Genomic DNA, 18,699 nt, shown 5'->3' with positions numbered 1-18,699 from the left:
TTGTGTGACTTCACAAATGTTTAATCCTGGTAAGCAGGGCCGGTCCTTGGACTTTTGGCACCCCAGGCAGAAAGGGAATGTGTGAGACCCCCTAATTTGCCTACAGCGTGAAATCACAGAAAATGACATAATTGGAGTTGGCCTAACAGCTAGGGCGGTCGACCTTAAATCTGAGGAACCGGGTATGAGTCGCGGCAATAATACTGAACATCCTGTGATTCTGGGGAAATAACTTAATCTCCCAGTTCCCAACAAACATGAATGTGTCCTCATGTAACGCAACTGGTGCTCATGTAAGGCGCTCTGATACCCAATGTCTCGGCTCTAGTTCGCACTATATAAAACTCCACTGCAAGAAACAACTTTCTTGGTGTGGATATCAGTAATTTGGGTTCAGAGATCACATACGAACTGTAACACAAAAAACTGTGTATACCTTATCAAGTGCCCATGTAATCTACAATACGTGGGGATGACCACGCGTCCCGTTAAAATCAGGATCATGGAACATCGCAGTAATATACGCTGCGGTCGGTTATCAACTAAAATGAGCACCCATTTCCTGACACACCCACACGGGCCGGACGAGATGATCTGGACCATAATTGAAAGTAATACCAACTGGTCAGCAAACAAACTGTTCGAGACAGAACAACGATGGATTTTCCGTCTGTCCACCCAAAAGACGGGCTTGAACAATGCCATTCCATGGTCAGAGATCCAGAGTAGACACTAAACCGTCTGACACCCTACCCCCTTTTATGTACTGACGGTGTTTGTAATACACTAATCTTGCAACACTACATGACATACGAACCACCAGGTCATTTGATCGAGTGGTTCCATTACTCATTACTCTGCATTACACCACTACACCCTTTCGATATCCTAACGGATGTTTAAGTACTGTTCTTACACCTTTTTGTGAATACCAACATCTGACTTTCCTCCACATAAATAGTAGTTTTTTATCATGGTATTCTCATAAAATACTATAATTTGTGGTTCGGTTTTTGTTTTTTTGAATTCACCCTTCTTTTCGTTACTATCTTTGCCATGTCCCTGACTTCTCTTTCTATGTAGTCAGGCAATGTCCCAGGTTGAAGTTGGCGCTCGTCCACGCCCCCGTCCACGCCCCTTTTCTCACGTCACCACGTGTGTTGACGGAAGCATACGTCCCGGCAGGCTCGAAGTAACTAAAGAAGCAACACTGACAGACCGGTCCTATTTCGGAAGCGGGAGAGCCTTGGTAAGAGGAGATCTCGCCCTCTACCTTTCTGGTGAGTGTTTCACACCCCCGGGAGCCGTTGACTCGGAGATGCAGCGCGTTACAGTTCGGGGCTGGATTATCCGGCTCATCCCTTGTTTCTGACTCCCGGATTTTGTCCTTTCGCACAAGCGCCGCGTCACAACACGGGGCTTAGCTTCACTGTCTGACCCCGTTTCCCTGGTTACGTCACTCGTGTAAACGAGACTCCGCAGTTCGGGGTAAGAGGGGTTCCTAGTGTATTTTGTATATCTTGTGTTGAATTCTGACTTTCATGGGACATCCCGGCCCGTCGATTGAGCATCACCGCTAGTACCTAGCTTGGGACCCATGTACAATACCTTTTGTCATTACGGTTTTTCCCCCTCGTGATCTAGTTCACTCTAGTAGTTTGGGCACCCATGCGTAGGACTAATTGTCATTTAGCCTCCCTCCTCGATATCGAGCACATTCTAGCTTGTAGAGCACTCGCGTAAACCTTAGTCTAGACACTGGCAGAGCACCACTTTGGACTCTCATTTATGAACTTAGCCGCGACGTTTCTCAGTGACATTACTGTATGTGCTTTTTGAGATCAAACATCTCTCCTTTTGCTTTCCTCCCACCCCTATAGTTGGCTACCTTTAATGTATTGAGCTGACTCTCCCCCTCTCCATGTTATACAACCCACTGCCGACCATAGGTAAGACACTCACGTCGCCCTATTTTGATCTGATGTATTGTTGCATATTATGGCAGTGATTTTCTAATTCCTATCTTATGACTAGGTTGCCAGCCGGGGTTAGTGTGAGCGTATTATTATCCTCTTTTAACTATTTTTAAATTCACGGTAGTTCCTCGTCCAGGACATTTCCTCTGTGATGGGGCTCCCAGTAATCACTATGTTTGGCCAATTCCTACCATTAACAATGAGATTTTGTCACTAAATGCTGAGATTGAACTTACTTATAGCTCATGCTCTATTTATGTTTTCCTTTATATGTCGCTTCCCTTTGCCCTCTTTCATTACCATCTTCCTTTTTGTCTCTAATTTTGACTTAGGTTGAAAGGTTGGGTGAGATCCACACTTGGGACTCACCTTTGGCACTTTTGCGCGCCCCCCCCAACTCGGGAGGCGTAGTTAATTTGATGTACTCCAATCTGATTAGTCACAACATAGGTCCTGAAGAAGTGTCGCTCGATTTGGGAGCCCTCAAGACACGAAACATGTCGACCTGATTTATACTAAGTAGCCACCAAGGTACCTTAAGCCCTACTGGTGGTTCCACTGTTTTTATCGAGACCCAGATCAAAGAGTGAATAAAGAAAGTTCTACAGACCTGGAGCCTTTTTTCAATCACTTATCCACATTAAAAAATACATAGCACTGACTGCCCACATACATACCTCACATACGGCGTCTCTACAGATCAAAAGAACTCTGCCAAAGTTGCCACCAGGCCCGTCGGACATTGCAGCGCCGGTCCGACGAGGAGCGCCCTATGATGAAGCATGACACCCCTAAAAAGGTGTGTGAGGGCAACATGATCTGAAATTCAGATCCCCCAGCGAATTGAACACCGTGGTACGCAGTGATAGTGTACTTGCTTATGCCACATATACTATACAAGAGGAACTGGTTACCCTTTAACTGTCTTGCATATACACATAGAGGAGCACGGGTACAGGACCTCTCTAAATATTAGCTCTTCAGCTCCCCCTTTTGATTACATATATGTGGATATCAGTAAAACAAAAACATAAATATTAACACTAATAAAATAGGCACATATATTTTAAATTTCAGTTAACTAGAAAAACATTATATTAGTCACACTGGATGAAAAGGTTTGGCCTAGGTCGCTCCAAAACATATAAGTTCAATCAAATACTAACAATGTGTTTCTAGATTAGAGCATTAGATATGTATTGTGCATGCAGCATTTATATAGACCAGGGAATGGCCCCATCGAGTCATGCAGCACTAAACCATGTCTGTGAGGCCCAAGGAAAGGATGGCCTTTCCCTGAGCCTTTCCCACCGTGCTCCAGCACTGCAAAGCACAGGGGCTATGGCTGGGATCCCTTGATGAAAAGAATCAATCCTTAACTTCTAAAAGTGAAGAACATGCTCCACCCACCCTATCCCTAGGCATCCACCCAGGACTGAAGTCAACTTTCCATTATTACTGTGAAAGATACTTAGCATGCAGGTGGTTTCACCAAGCAGATGCATATATGGAGGTTACCAAAAATCACGGAGTTCATTTTGGGGTTTTCATTCCATTACACCCTGTCCTAAAGCAGGATCCTATTTTCCTTAACATATAACGCATACTGGACAAGTTATGTGTCTTGAAACAAGAAATCTTGGTTCTCCTACTTGACCAAATTGTTTGATCTTGGGATATCATGTTCTTCCTGTTCCTTTAACTTATCTGCCGTTATCTCTTTGCTAACTGGCCATTATCTTAAAGATTTTAGGGCGAGTGCTGTCGTCCTGGGATGATTCATTCTCTCTGTTTACATTCCTCCATTTTAGCAACTCTAAAGGTAAACATTTTAATATAGTGGCCTGTGTACGTCACTTCCTTTGATACAAGTCCTCCATCCCAGTTATCATGTTGGTAAATGCTGTTCCCTGCACCTCAGTACACGAGAGCCAGTGTTAAGACATGCCACTGGGCTGGGCTGCTCCAGGCTTCCCAGCTAAGCTGTTTGCTGTTTGTTTTATAATCCATATTGATTAGACTGCTTGTCTGAATCAGTTCCTTGGCAAGCAAACAAGGTTAGACGTTTGAGATCCTGCAGGAGCTCACTACAGTATGCTGTGCAAACATCTAAAAGGAAGAGAAGAGCAATCCAGAATACTGCCTTCCTACTTTGGTGGACCTCACTAGACTGGACCATGGCTGTGATGTCCAGGGGAGTAAAGGCCTCTCCTGACTCGCAGCGCTGGATCATGGCAGTGAGGCCTAGGTGAGGGGGCTAGCGGTATAGCAATGGTGCCATGGGTAATCGTTAAGGCAAGGTAAATGGACCACTCTTCTCTCTCCAGCCCTGATCCACCTGATGGATGTGCTAAACATCCGTAAATTTGGTAAATGTGGTCCAAAACACCCCAGGCTCCAGAGCCATTGTCCCTGCTGCACTAATGATACCTAAGACCCTGGGAGAGGCCACATCTCTTGGGCATCACAGCCATAGTCCTGTAAAAGAAACTCCCATAATTAAGGTATATCTGGGACCTAACACCTCAGAATTCCACTTTCACTGCACCTGCTGCACTATCATTAGTTTCAACCCTGCAAGGGTCTCACAGTCATGGTCCTGTGAAGCGAGGCCTTGCAGCGGAGGGACATGGTTGAGAGGGGAGTGGAACCTGAGCCATATCAGTGGTGCATTGAGCCCTGGTTCAAACAAGGTAAATTGCCCTGCCCTCAGGCCAAAGAATGGACAGTAAAATGCAGCCATAATTTGGGTGCACTGGCCCCAAAACCCCATAAGGCAACTGTGACACTGCACTTGCTATGCTATCTATATCTATGACCCTCAGGGCCCTGGTCCAGTGCTGGAAAGCCTAGGGCAAAAGGCTCCCTTTTCTGGGTCTCTGAGCACTGGACCATGGCTATGAAGCGTAGGGAAGGATATGCTTTTCCTGGTCCTCGCAGCTCTGGGTCATGGCTCTGAGGGGTATGGGAGAAGGGGCAAGCGGCATAATATGGGATCTGATGCAAGTAAATGCTGCACAGCAACAATGTTGGTGCACTGGCTCCTTGCCACCCATGAACCCTGGTGCCACAGCACCTGCTGCCTTATGGATAGCAACACCTTTGAGAGAGCCACCCCCCCCCGGTCTCATAGCCATGGAGAAGTGCCTCAATGCTCATGGGCACTCCCTTCCCTGGGCATCCAACCATGGCTGAGAGGCCCAGGGGAGAATCTGTCCTCAGCCTCACAGTGCTGAAACATTGTTGTGAGGCCTATGAAAGAGAGGCAAGTTGCATAGCAATAGTTCCATGGCCCTAGCGCAAAGGGAAAGTGTCCCCTTAGCGTTGTCCACATCCTGCACAGTAAAATACTGCCATCATTTGGGTACATTGGGCACCTAATACTCATGGGCCTAGGTGTAGGTGAAAGAGTCTAACTCCCTTGGGCCTTGCAGGACTGGACCACGGCTACGAGGCCTAGGTTAAGCCCCCCCCCCCATTAACCTGGGGTTCTCAACCGTGGTTTAGAGCTGCGAGGCCCAGGAGAGCAGAGCCCAACGTAATGGAGCCCTCTTTCCTGGGTCTTTCAACAATGGTAAGTCGCTACAAGCCCAGTTTCCTCCCTTGGGCATTCCCCCATGATCCAGAGCTGAGAGGGCCGGGGGAGTGGGTAGGAGCTTCCCCTGGGCCTCACATCTTTGGTCTGGTGCAGTGAGGCCCAGTGGTTGTGGTCCCACTCCACTTTGTACCCAGCCATGGCCTAGCACTGCTAGTCCCTGGCAAGGGTGGTCCCATCCTATTGTCCTCACATCTATTGGCTTGTGTGGCAAGGCCCATGAGCGGAGGCCCCCACTGACTTGGGCCTCACATCCATGGTCTAGTGCTGCACGGCTCAGAGGAGAAGAGTCTCCATTTCTGGGCCACACAGATATGATCCATCACTGTGAGTCCCAGGAGAGGGGGCCCCTGTCCCCTGGAGCTCACAGGCAAGGTCCAGCACTGCTAGGCCACTATAAGCTGTCCAATTTCCCATTTTCATTTCACAGGACACTTCGTGCCTTTGGAGACACACTGTGTTTGCAGACATTAGATGAAGTTTCTTGTGGAGTAGAGGAACTGCGAGTCACATAGAAGATGTTTGTAACTTCATTTTAAATCTCCACCTCTGACACAGACCATCTTAAAATAATTAATCTGGAGATTGAGTCTATTGATTGTGATTGCTATTTATACTATATTTGAGTTCTGATCCCATTACCACGTCCTGGAGTAAGTCTTACTCACTATTGCAAATTTTGAGAGACAAGTTTAGAAAATTAGCTCTGATATTCAAGTGAAATGAATTACTCACGCTTTAAACATCAGTAGTAAATATCAGTTTCTAGCAGGCATACTGTCCTGTAATTAACCACTGCCACAGGACCTTCTCCAGTGGATATGTTTTAGTCAGTGGGCTAGGATATTTGACATCCAATCTCAGCTTTACCATTTCACATAAATATTACGGAAATAAACTCTAAAACTAGAATGACAATTCCCTGGGAAGGGCACCCCCTTGTCCTTGCCATAGGAATCACTGACACTGCAGTTGTGGTTCAGTGGACTAGCTGTAAATGTGGAACGAGGAGCCACTTTTAAAAAATCCCGGCCTACCACTTGGACAAATTGTGTGCTCTTGGTCAATCACCTCTCTGAATTTATTGCTCTGCTCTCATTTTTTGGCAAGATTGGGAGTATTTTGATTCCATTTAAAACCTGCTAGAAAACATATAATTACAAAATGAACTAAATATTACCTGGGAGAGGAGAAGTGCCCAGTCACATGGCATATGCACCTAAATGCAATACAGTGGTAAATGTATAGCCAGGGCCACTGAAATTATGCAATTGTGCGGCCATGTTTTTTTCCCCATAATTATGGATTTAGCGCATTTGCCACATAATACAGTATCTGCACCATAATCTACAGATTTTAACCCCAAAAATGTTTTCTAGCTCAAACGGCTCAAAAGCTACTAAAAACTCAGCAAAAACTTGTTGCCATGCAGTGGAAGGCCTATTTCATAGGTTGACTGGTCCCCTATTGGTTACTTATTCCTATGTTTGAGTGTTAAACTGATAGTATTAGGGGCAACCTATGCACCAACAGTGTTTACAAGTGTAAAAAGAGAAAACAAATATAATACTATCACAAAAGTACTGCATTACACCGCATAAACTGTGGGGGAGGAGGGGTTTACCGCCTAATTTAGTGAACCCTTCTGCATAAGTTGACCATCCTCTGCTGCATAATTACAGTGGCCTTGTATACAGCCTTTCACCAAGTAGAAGTGTAGTGCAGTCTTTAGTCTACAAATGTAATCAACTGTTTGTTCCTGGGCAAATAATAATCTCCCTGTGCCGTGTTCACTAATTTAACATTGTGACAGCACTTTCAAATAACCTTGGAGGGCACACCCTTAGTACTGGTTTTTAGTATAGGTTTCATTCATTCATTTAAGGTTGTTTGAATTCCAGTATCTGAAGGCTCTACTAAAGCTGATTTGTGCAGGACCCCTTGTGTGCTTCAAGGAGTCCCAGTCTGTCGTCCACAAGCATTTCTTTCACAGCTCATCAAGGGCTGAAAGAGAATGGCTTGTCATTTGAAAGGGTTAAAAGTGCAGGACAGTGGGTATCCTGCAGTGCCTTTGTGTGGGCAGCGCGAGATTAGATTCCCAATTACAGGCCATGATTAGCCTGGGAGAGGCCCTTTGTTCTCTGAGTATCACACTCATGTTGTAGAGCTGCGAGGTCCAGGGGAGGATGCGCCCCTTACCTGGACCTCGCAGTCATGGCACAGTGTGGCAAGGCCCAGGGAAGTGCTCCCTTTTCACTTATTATTTCCAGAGCTACACATGATTGCGAGGCCTTGGGCCACGTAGTGCTACATCACAGTTGTGAGACTAAAGGCAGGGAGCCTTAGAGGTGTGGGCCCCCATGTTGGTCGGCTGGGTGCGGGGGCCTGGGCAGCTGCCGATGCCGAGCACCGGCCCTACTGGTAAGTTATGTACAGAGTTGCTAGGGAGAGTGGGGGCAGGATTAAATGGAGGGTCCCAAATGCTGCATTTTTCATTTAAACTCCCAACAGAATTTAAGGCCAACAGCACAGCGAAGATCAGTGAACAAATGGCTATCAAAAGATGAATCAGAATTTAGCACTTGATCCAACTCATTTCTTTTTGTGGTTTTATGAAACTCTGTCAAGTCACAGACAAGGATGAAAAAACATAATAATATTGATGGCAAGCTTCAGCTGCTGCATCCCTCGCCACCAGTGAGCATTGTGGAAAGGGAGAGCAGCACCGCCACGGGACTCAACATCATGGAGCAATAAGTGTGCAGCAGTGAGCAAGATCAAGGCACCGCATTCCTTACCTCCAAAAGGCATCTTTGGTGTGGCGGTGCCCAATGGCGCATCGCCCCATAGTCGTTAGAGGCACTAAATAATCACCCATGGGTCCAGGCAAGTGTGAGGCCTCCAACTGCTCTTTGGCCTGCTTCCCGGACTGCTGATTTCCAATCGCAGCAGCTAATTCTCCCTCCACGCTACCCTAATTTGCCGCGCTCTCTGGGGATGGCTGGCCTGCATCTCCTGAAAGGACCACTGGAGTTTCTTCTGGGGTGAAACTGGGACCTATTGTGGGTTCAGACTGCTCCTCCAGGTCACGCTTTACCAATGAACACAAAGGCCTTGCATTGCCCATGTTTACTGACATGCCTGGTGAGCCCCAGGTCAAGGGGGCTGGCTGCTTCCATGCTGTGCTTCGCGCTGGATACTTGTGGAGCAACGTTGCAGTTCTCCTGATTTGTGGCTCCATGTTGTGATTATTCTCCTGGCCTAAGCAGCTCATGGTTTGCTGCTTCCCATAGGCCTGCGCTTCCTCCGTGGGCCCAGTGGCACACATAGTCTGCAGCATCCTCGGCATCGTGAGGACACCATGCAGACCTCCGGGGTGTGTAGGAGACTCGCCTCATACTTGACACTGCAGGACTAGCCACCTGAAGGTTGTATCTGTGGCACGAGGGTACTTATAGCTTGCGATCATGCCCCTACTCTTTGGTTAAACCCTTGGACAGTGGCACTGGGGCATCCAATGTCATGGTGCGCCCTAAGACCTCTAAACCTGGCAGCGAGAAGGGAGGACATGGAGGGATGCTCAAAGCATAACAATATCAGCTTCTTGGGGTTTCTTGAAGGCTCTGAGAATCTGAATACGGAGCTACTCTAAAAAGAATGGCTGACAACAACAATACTGACGGCCAGGGTCCTGAAATTCTTTTCTATCGAGAGGGCACACAGGATTCAGTGTCACCCCCACGCCCTATCATAGTGCTGTCTCCACTTTTGTAACAGAGACCTCCCGCTGCAACTGTTTAGGGCACCTGGACATACAATGGCACCACGAAGCTCATCCGCGGGGAGAGGATGTGGTCTCACAGATAGAGCTGCCAACTTTGGAGCTGGGAAACCAGGTTCGAGCCTCGACGTCTGCTCAACATCCTGTGATTATGGGTAAATCACTTAATCTCCCCAGGCCTACCAAATAATGAATGTGTCCTTGTGTAACGTAACTGGTGCTCATGTAAGGCGCTCCAATACCTTCGGGTCAAGTTTGCGTTGTATAAAATCTGCAAAAAAAAGAAAAAACGGAGCATCTTACCTGACTCTCTTTGTGGGGCTCTTATAGTAGTACTGCAGAACAAGGCAAGGAAACACTTTTACTGGGCTCCTACTGCCCACTCTCCATGCTTGATATCGATTACAGTATCCTTAGCAAGGTCCTAGCCAACAGGTTACTCCCAATGCTTGATTCCCTTGTTCATCGCGATCAATGCAGGTTCATCCTGCACCAGGCAACCTCTTCCAACACGTGCCATCTGTGTCATATTCTGGGTCTTATGGAGGGTATAGCTGATCTCTTGGTGGCAGTCTACCTTTATTTAAAAAAAGTCTTCAATACGTTGGGCTGGTCTTTTCTTATCCAAGTGTTAGAAGCCATGGGGATGGACATGGAGTTCCTTAGATGGATCAAATTATTGTATACAGACCCGCATGCTAGGGTGCACATGGGAGGTAACATATCATTCTTCTTTCCAGTAAGGAGGGAGACCAGACAAGGCTGTTCCCTCTTGACCATAATTTGTGTGCTAGCCATGGAAATGTGTGCTGCTGCATTGTACACCAGGGTTCCCTCCTGGGGCATGCGGGTTGGCACGAACTGGCACATCATCGCTCGCTATGCAGACGATATGCTAATATACATACAAGACTATGCCCGCACCCTGCCTGCCCATTAAACCGCCTGGATCGCTTTGGCAATTTGGCAGACCTCATTATGAATTGGGGCAAATCTTGATTTTTCCACTGTGTCGGGTAGATAAGGGAGACCGAGATGCGGTGGGTCTGACTGCCTACCCTGGTGTTTTGAGATCTTTCGCTACCTGGGGATGAACATGTACCATAGTGAAAAGGATCTCTTGGATGGTAATCATGGAAGTGTCCTCACCTCCATATGTCAGTAGTTGGCTTTTTGGACACGCTTGTCTCTGTCACCCATGGGACAAGTGGCCATAGGCAAGATGCTTGTTCTCCCACATCTGTTATATTTTTTCAGAGCCCTCCCAGTGATGGCCACTGGAGCCTTTTTTAAGGAACTGAAAGGGCTGGAATCTGACCTGGTCTGGAGACCCACCCGAAAGCAGGTATCGATTTTGGCATTACAAAGGTCTATGCTGGAGGGGGGTCTGAGGGTATCTGATCTGAAATTGTATTTTGCAGAGGCTCAGTTGCAGAAGCCAATGAGATGGCTGGCGAGAGATAACATAGGAGAGTACAAGCTTGTGCTGGCTGAACTCAGAGGTGGGGGCCTGTTGCAGTGGTTATTGAAATCCAGAGGCCCAGCAAAGGAATTAAGTAGATCACCACACGTAGCCAAATCAGTGTGGAATAGATTCTTCCAAGCTAAATAGAATTGACTCCCGTATGCAAAGCAGCTTCCTGTCTGGGACACTCCAGCCACAAGGGTGTTAGGGGGTGTACATGACTCGACGCCTGGCACGAGGCAGGGATACTCCAGATAGGTAACCTATCTGAGGACGGTGTTCTGCAATCATTCCAGGGTATCCAAGACACCTATGGGCTAGGAGCTGCCTCCGCCCTCACTTACAATGTCCTTACACCGGCTATCCGAGACACGTGGTTGGCGTGTAGCTCTAAACTGGCTTCCCCTGGAGACCAGAATACAATTTAAACTGGCTTGCATAACTCACAAAGCTCTGAACGCGAACTCACTGACTTGTCTTGCACAAAAACTCGTGATATCCGGACAGGCCAGAAATTCCCGATCTGCCTAAAACCTGCTGTTGCAGCCAGCACACTTCCGGAAGAAAAAAAACTACAATCAAGCCTTCTCTGGAGCCGCTCCAAGAATCTGGAACTCTCTCCCACCCTCCATTAGAAGACTCCCGTCCTTGGAACACTTTAAGAAGGAGACCAAAACTTTCTTAATGGGAAAATACCTCATCTAGCGTACTCTTTACAATCACCTCATAGACTTGCCTCTTGTACCCTATAACTACCTGCTCAAATTTCTTTTTATCCCAAATGTAGCGTCGACCTCAACTATGATGCACCTCGTTGATTGGAAACCTTTTTATTGTTACTTTGCATGCTTCAATTTTTCTCCCTCATGTAGCTTGGACTTTAAACTGCGTGTTCCTCCTGTATCCCTTTATCTCCCAGTGTGATCCCTCCCATCCTTATGTTTTATTCCCCCCTTTCAATCCTGTAAAGTGCTTTGATACCCTCACGGGTCTGGTTCACGCTCTATAAAACTGTAAAATAAATAAATAAATAGCGAACCCAAACTACATCAGGGATTACAATGCTTTCTTACACACGGGGCGGGACAAAAGGCTATATCCTTCCCTCACACAGCACTCCTAGCAGCAGGCACCGATCATACACTAAAAGGTAAACCTCGATGGGATGCAGACCTAGGCACCACACTCCCTATTAAACAATGGGAAATTATACTGGAGTATGTAAAATGTGTGTCAGGAAATGCTTGCTTTAAATTCACACAGTTTAATTATCTCCACTAAACGCACCTCACCCCACACAGGCTACATACGATGTTCCCAGGGGCACAGCCCGCGTGCCCCAGATGCGGACATGCCAATGCTACATTTCTACCTATGGTTTGGAATGCCCACCACTCACTCAGGTCTGGACTCAGGTGCTGGCACATATCTCCACAGTAGTTGACGTATCATTAACTCCTGCCCCGCTGCTTTGTTTACTAGGAATCATCAAATGCTCCAAATGCACCAAATACCACCTGAGGTTGGTAGACCACACTCTGGCCTTGCTCAACAAGTTGATAGCCATGTCATGGAAGGCAGCATAGCCGCCCACAGTACTTACTTGGCTTCAAGAAACAAGCAAATGGGCAGTGGCTGAAGCGGACACCCTGATGTCCGGTCAGCTCCGGCAAAGAGGTGAGGACACAGCCACTCTCTGGGATACATATGTCTCCAAGCTGTTTGAAAAATTACATCCACCCCCCTCAATTCAGTTCATTACAACTGCTGATTTGGTTGATGAGCGCACTGATCCTCAGTGGACCTAGTCTCATGATAAGGGATCCCTGGAATTGGACATCGCTAACAGTGGCCCCTTGCAACCTCTCCCCCTGACCCTTCCTCCTCCCCCTCGCAACTTTGAGGTCATGGATATTGCACTCTTGACTTCCTTCCTTTCCTCCCCCCTCCTCACTTAAATGGGGAGGACCCCGAGCCATAAGTTATGGTAGTTGTTATCACTGTTTATGTATTTACAAACTATTGGTTGTTATTCAATGGACTGTATGCGCAACCCTGTTGGTATTGTACTTTGCTATGAGGTCCTACCTTCTGTGCCTAATATACAGCTCGGCTGTATTGAATAACACACCTACAGTTGGAGTTCGGACTCAGAGATGTACATTTTACCGTCCAATACATCTTGTAAGGTTTTATTTTGAAAATGCCAATAAAGAGATTATATATATATTCACTTAAAAAACCATAGGTTTCACACAGGTTATAGTTAGGTGGATATTTCACTCGTAAAAAACCAATGAAATTCCCCCGTTATAGTTAGTTCAGATAGCTATAACTCGCGCGCCCGCAATCCACTGCTCATGACGTCACATATTACATCACTCATGACATGGTCAGTGGCATCACTCATGACATCACTGATGACATCATCTTTGTGATAGAGTGGCGGTCGCGCGAGTTATAGTTATCTGAACTAACTATAACGGAGGAATTTCATTGGTTTTTTACGAGTGAAATATCCACCTAACTATAACCTGTGTGAAACCTATGGTTTTTTAAGTGAATTTGCAAGGTTTTTTAAATGCTAATTCCTAACTATAACGTGTGTGAAACCTATGGTTTTTTAAGTGAATTTGAACGGTTTTTTAAATGCTAAGTTATGTATTTATTAATATATTTATGTTTTTTAAAGGTTTTTCACTGTGCGCGCACTATGCGCGCAGTGCGCTTCGCGCACCGTGCGCCCGCGTTGGGTGCACGCACCCCGCGATTTTTAGAATTTTTTTTTTTTTTTATTTCACCCATGGGGGTCCTTCTGTGACCCCTTGACAAAGGCTAGGGGGTCAGGAACTCTCTTCCCTGCCCCCTATTCACGTTTTTCACCTTTTTTCCCCCTTTCCTTTTCAGTGCGAGAGACAAAATGGCGGCCGACACTTCCTGATTTCGACCGATTCGAATGTTGACTGACATCTAACAATGAATCACAATTTCGCTCGCGCACGGCACCGTGCGCGCACGTGCGCGCACCGTGCGTGCGTATAGATATTTATATGCTTTTAAATGCTATTTTCTCAGGAAATACTGAACAGATTGACACCAGACCTGCAAAAGGCACTTCCCTGACCTGAGGACTACCTCTCTGCCAAATTTCAAGTAATTCTGTTCAGCCGTTCGGGCTGTACCTTCGACTAAAGGTCCTATGGAAAAATGCATGGGGAAAACGCGCTTTGGGACCCCCCTTTTTTCTCGGCCCCCGCTTGACGAATCACCCAGAGCCTTTCAGGGTAGGAGCTGAGCGGAGCGCCCCATTAGTTTTGAAAATTTCGCGAAGATTCGTCAACCGGCGCCAAAGTTATTCAAAATAGAATTTTGAGATTTCCTATGGAAACATGGTCCTAACTATAACTATCTACTGGCAACCGCCAGTAGATAATATATATAAATATATATGTATATATATATATATATATATATATATATATATATATATATATATATATATATATATATATATTCACTTAAAAAACCATAGGTTTCACACATGTTATAGTTAGCTGGACATTTCACTCGTGAAAAACCATTGAAATTCCCCCGTTATAGTTAGTGCAGGCAACTATAGTTCAGATAACTATAACTCGCACGCCCGCAATCCTGCTCATGACGTCACATATTACATCACTCATGACATGGTCAGTGGCATCACTCATGACATCACTGATGACATCATCCTTGTGATAGAGTGGCGGTCGCGCGAGTTATAGTTATCTGAACTATAGTATGTATCCCAGAGAGTGGCTGTGTCCTCACCTCTTTGCCGGAGCTGACCGGACATCAGGGTGTCCGCTTCAGCCACTGCCCATTTGCTTGTTTCTTGAAGCCAAGTAAGTACTGTGGGCGGCTATGCTGCCTTCCATGACATGGCTATCAACTTGTTGAGCAAGGCCAGAGTGTGGTCTACCAACCTCAGGTGGTATTTGGTGCATTTGGAGCATTTGATGATTCCTAGTAATATATATATTATCTACTGGCGGTCACCAGGGGCAGGGACTCTGAAAATTGAAGGCAGGTAGGAGGGTGCAAAGGCAACAATTTAACCACACTGAGCAGGCAGGAAGGGCCGTGGAAGCACAACAGACTATGGAGGGCAGTGGAAAGGGGGGCAGGGGCAACAAACCAACAATACAGGACTTGCAAGAGAGGCTGTTGGAGGGAAGATCTATTACGGGTCAAGGAAGCTAGGGGCGGTCCCCAGAGCCCCGGGAGCCACCACAGAACTGAGCAGGAGAGTGAGTCAGGGACAAAAGGGGCACCTTAATTTGAGCCGGGGTGCCTAGGAACGCTTGCTCCAAAAATGAAGAAAACAGACATATGAGACATGGAATTGGAGGCAGAATACGATGGCAGTTTAATGAGAAGATGCAACTTCAAAGAAACCGCAGAATAGAGACATAAAGTACAAAATACAGAATCCAGATAATCATACAGCTGTCATAATATTCTCTGTATCTCAATTAATGGACTGACAGAGAGAGAGAGAAAACACATCTATAAATGCATCATGAGAAACAAGTTACACCAAGGAAAATGTTACCTAGGGACACTCACATTTACTCTTAGAGCAAGCATTCCTGCAATTACAATACAACATCTTTTAAATGCAAAAGTAAAGAGAACAATGGTTAAACATAACATGACATTTCATATAGGTAAAATAGAATAAGATACTTCAAGCAAAGCAGAGCAAGACATTTTAAGCAAAGGAAGACAAGAGCTCCCAGTTCTTGGGGAAAACCTGCACAGCCTGTTAACCTACATACAGACGGCGAGGTTGTCCGTCGATATCTGTGGGTGCTCCCTTTTTATATCATTTTGTGGGCTCCTTTGCACGCTACATCTACCTACGTATGCTACCCAAAAGCTTCGTCTGCAGATTTTACCAGACATTTCGTCATTTACCCACTTAATGCTGACAATGGACTGGGTGAAAAGGTCAGTCTCTCAGGCCAATCGCTTATCGTAAGTTCCATAGAGCAAGCAGAAAATAATGGGTATTGTACAGGAATTCAATATATTCATGTATAAAATCTCCTCAGTTCTCCTAACTTGACGCTCTGCGGTTGCCACTTCCTTAAAAGCGGGAAACCTGCCCAGGAAGCAAGTACCAGTCCAGGATGCAGCCTACTGTATGTCGACAGCTTCAGGGGGATGTTGAACTTTGATACCGAGCACGGAGCACTCGGGTAGGGTGGGGGCTACTAGTTTGGAGCAGAAGGCCTCGCAGACCTGCCTTCAGACTGCTATACACTAAAATTGCAGAGCTATGGTCAATTTAACAAAGAGGCCTACATATTGAACAGAAGGGCCTACACAGGGGTTTTATGCTGGCTGAGTGGTAAGGATGTCTCAGGATAATTATATAGCAACACAGGACCCGCTGGTCAATTTAATACGGCCTACAAATGCGGCTGGCAAGGCAAGGACAAGGGTCTCATACTTCAGGTGTGGACAGAACGGGCCAGGGGCCCCCTGTGATACAAAATCTACCCTCCTTCAAGGCTGTGGCAATGTAATAGACCATTGTGGGCAGAAGGAAGAGGCAATGGTAGTACAACCATACATGCCAACAGACCCGATTCAGCCAGGAAACGTCCAATGTTTTTAAGCTCAAATGGGCTTTATTTGATCTGTCTCCTGTCTACAATATCCTCTTTTTCAATGTAACTCAAAGGGGAAAATCAATACCCCAGTTTTTTTTCAAAATCTCCCTCTTACCAAGTTCAAAATGTTCGCAAGTATGGTACATTGGATCATGGAAGGAAATGGGATAGGGACATGGACTTGGATAACAGAGGACAGGAGAGACATGGAGAGGTGCACCAAACTGACCCTGCAGGGCAGGCATCAGGGTTTGCAGCAGCACAATACACCACACAGGGCATGCAGGACGGGAGTGCAGCACAACAATCCATAGAAAGCAAGAGGGAGGGGACAGGACCATGCACATGGACAACAGAGAACAAGAGGCAATGGTAGCTAGCTGACCATAATGGACAGACAGGAGAGAAGGCTGCAGCATAACAGACCATAAAGGGCAGGAGGGACGGATCAGGGGCATTACAATGGAACAGACAAGCCAGGAGGGAGGGAGTAGGGGTCTGCACATGTAAACAGAGGGCTGGGGGAAAGGGGGCAGGGCAGGAGCAGCAAGATAGCCATGGAGGTCAGGCAGGATGGGCACTAGAAGCAAGACACAACATGAAGAGCAACAGTGAGACTGTGATGGCATACACACAGACCATGGAGGGAAGGTGGGAGGGGGTCAGGGGCAGCTAACTGACCACACAGGGAAGGTGGGAGGGGCCATGGCAGCACAGAAGACCATGCATGGCAAGTGGGAGGGTTCAGTGGCAGCACAATGGCTATTATGGGCAAGAAGGAGGGTGCAGGGGCATGCACAAAGGACGATGGAGGATAGAAGGGAGGGTCAGGACCTGTGCACAGACAAGAAAGTTCAGGGGAAGGGGCCTCACAACAGACCACACGGGGCAGGCAGGAGGAGCAGTTGCAGCACAACAGACCAGGGAGGGCAGAAGGGTGTGGCAGTACAATGGACCATGTAGGACAGGAGGAAGAGGATAGAGGCATGGCATGTGGACAGGCAGGGTGGAGGTGGCAGGGACAGGATACAGTCATCTGACAATGCTAGGCAGGTGGAAGGGGAGTGGCAGCTCAACAGAACACTCAGAGTAGATAGGAGTGGCAGGTCCATGGAACATGGTGGGCAAAAAGGATGGAGCAGGGGCATGCACAAAGACATCGGAGGGCAGGGGGAAGGAGAATAGGGGCAGCAAGCTAAGCACAGAGTTTAAGCAGGAGGTCAATGATGGGGCATAGAATTGGGCAATGGAGGGCAGGAGGAGTGGACTGGTACATCATACTAAATTGAGGGCAGTGGCAGCACATCAGACCATGCATGGCAGGAGGGAGGAGGCTAGTCCATGGATTCACACAACAGAGGATAGGGAGGAGGGGGATGGGGCAGCAAGCTAACTGTTCAGAGAAGGCGGGTATTAGAAACTTTATTGTTTTTAAAACATTTTGTCTGTGCAAACTACTTAAAATATGAACAAGTATGCAGCATAATCTCACTTTTATTCAGGAAGAAGAAGACGTTAGTGACTGTGACTCCGGGCTCACTTGGCAAAAACACCCCCTGACCCTCCACCCCCTATCGCAAAATGTAATGCCCGTGAAAAGGGTAGGTGAACACAGTGTTATATAGAACATAGTCCTGAGAGCACGATTGAAAATGAAAACTAGATATAGTGTATGGTATAAACTATGCACCAAAAAGTGTGATATAAGATGAACCAGGCGTGAAATATAATATGCAATACATTGTGCGCAATGACAGATTCATTGGAGAGCGCGAGATAGCACAGGCACTAGCGCGTGCTATGCGATATGCGCCTTGGAGTGTAATATGCACAGGGCAGTGTTGTGTAACCTAACTAGTCTCTAAAGTTGTAATATAAAATATGTGCTGGGGAGTGTAACGTTGCATATGCACTGTGACAAAGATATGGATCCCAAATTGTAATATGTATGGCATAGCACTGTGCGTTATAACATAGGCATCGAGGAAGGCACGTTAGATGGGGCAATATAACCCGTGCGAAGACAAGTGTGGCATGACATTTTCACGGGGTGGTGTTACAGTGCACATGGGCTAGAGAGTGTCATAGCATATGCACTAGCTAGTGGAATACAATACAGAGGTGTGTGGCACTCGGCAGGCAATGGTGGGTGTAACACAGCATTGGGCTCTGTCAGGAGCGCGCTGTGACTCGCAAGTGATGTTCGTCCCCTTTCCAGAGAGTAA

At 46.8% G+C, this 18,699-nt stretch overlaps 1 long non-coding RNA gene across 9 annotated transcripts in view; it reads left to right on the top strand.

Moving 5' to 3' along the window:
• Positions 1 to 1,161: 1,161 nt before the first annotated feature.
• The window catches only part of LOC146821417 (uncharacterized), a 365,414-nt gene continuing 347,876 nt past the window's right edge, over positions 1,162 to 18,699 (top strand). For 8 of the 9 annotated variants that reach the window (XR_014963166.1, XR_014963160.1, XR_014963159.1 and 5 more), the window contains exons 1-2: positions 1,162 to 1,280; positions 1,881 to 1,949. This is a non-coding gene — a long non-coding RNA (uncharacterized LOC146821417). The remainder of the gene's footprint in view (positions 1,281 to 1,880; positions 1,950 to 18,699) is intronic. The other variant, XR_014963167.1, reaches the window with a different exon arrangement.

The sequence above is a fragment of the Triturus cristatus genome, chromosome 6 (genome assembly GCF_964204655.1).
Source record: "Triturus cristatus chromosome 6, aTriCri1.1, whole genome shotgun sequence".
Taxonomy (NCBI): domain Eukaryota; kingdom Metazoa; phylum Chordata; class Amphibia; order Caudata; family Salamandridae; genus Triturus; species Triturus cristatus.
This window is presented reverse-complemented; position numbering and strand designations above follow the sequence as displayed.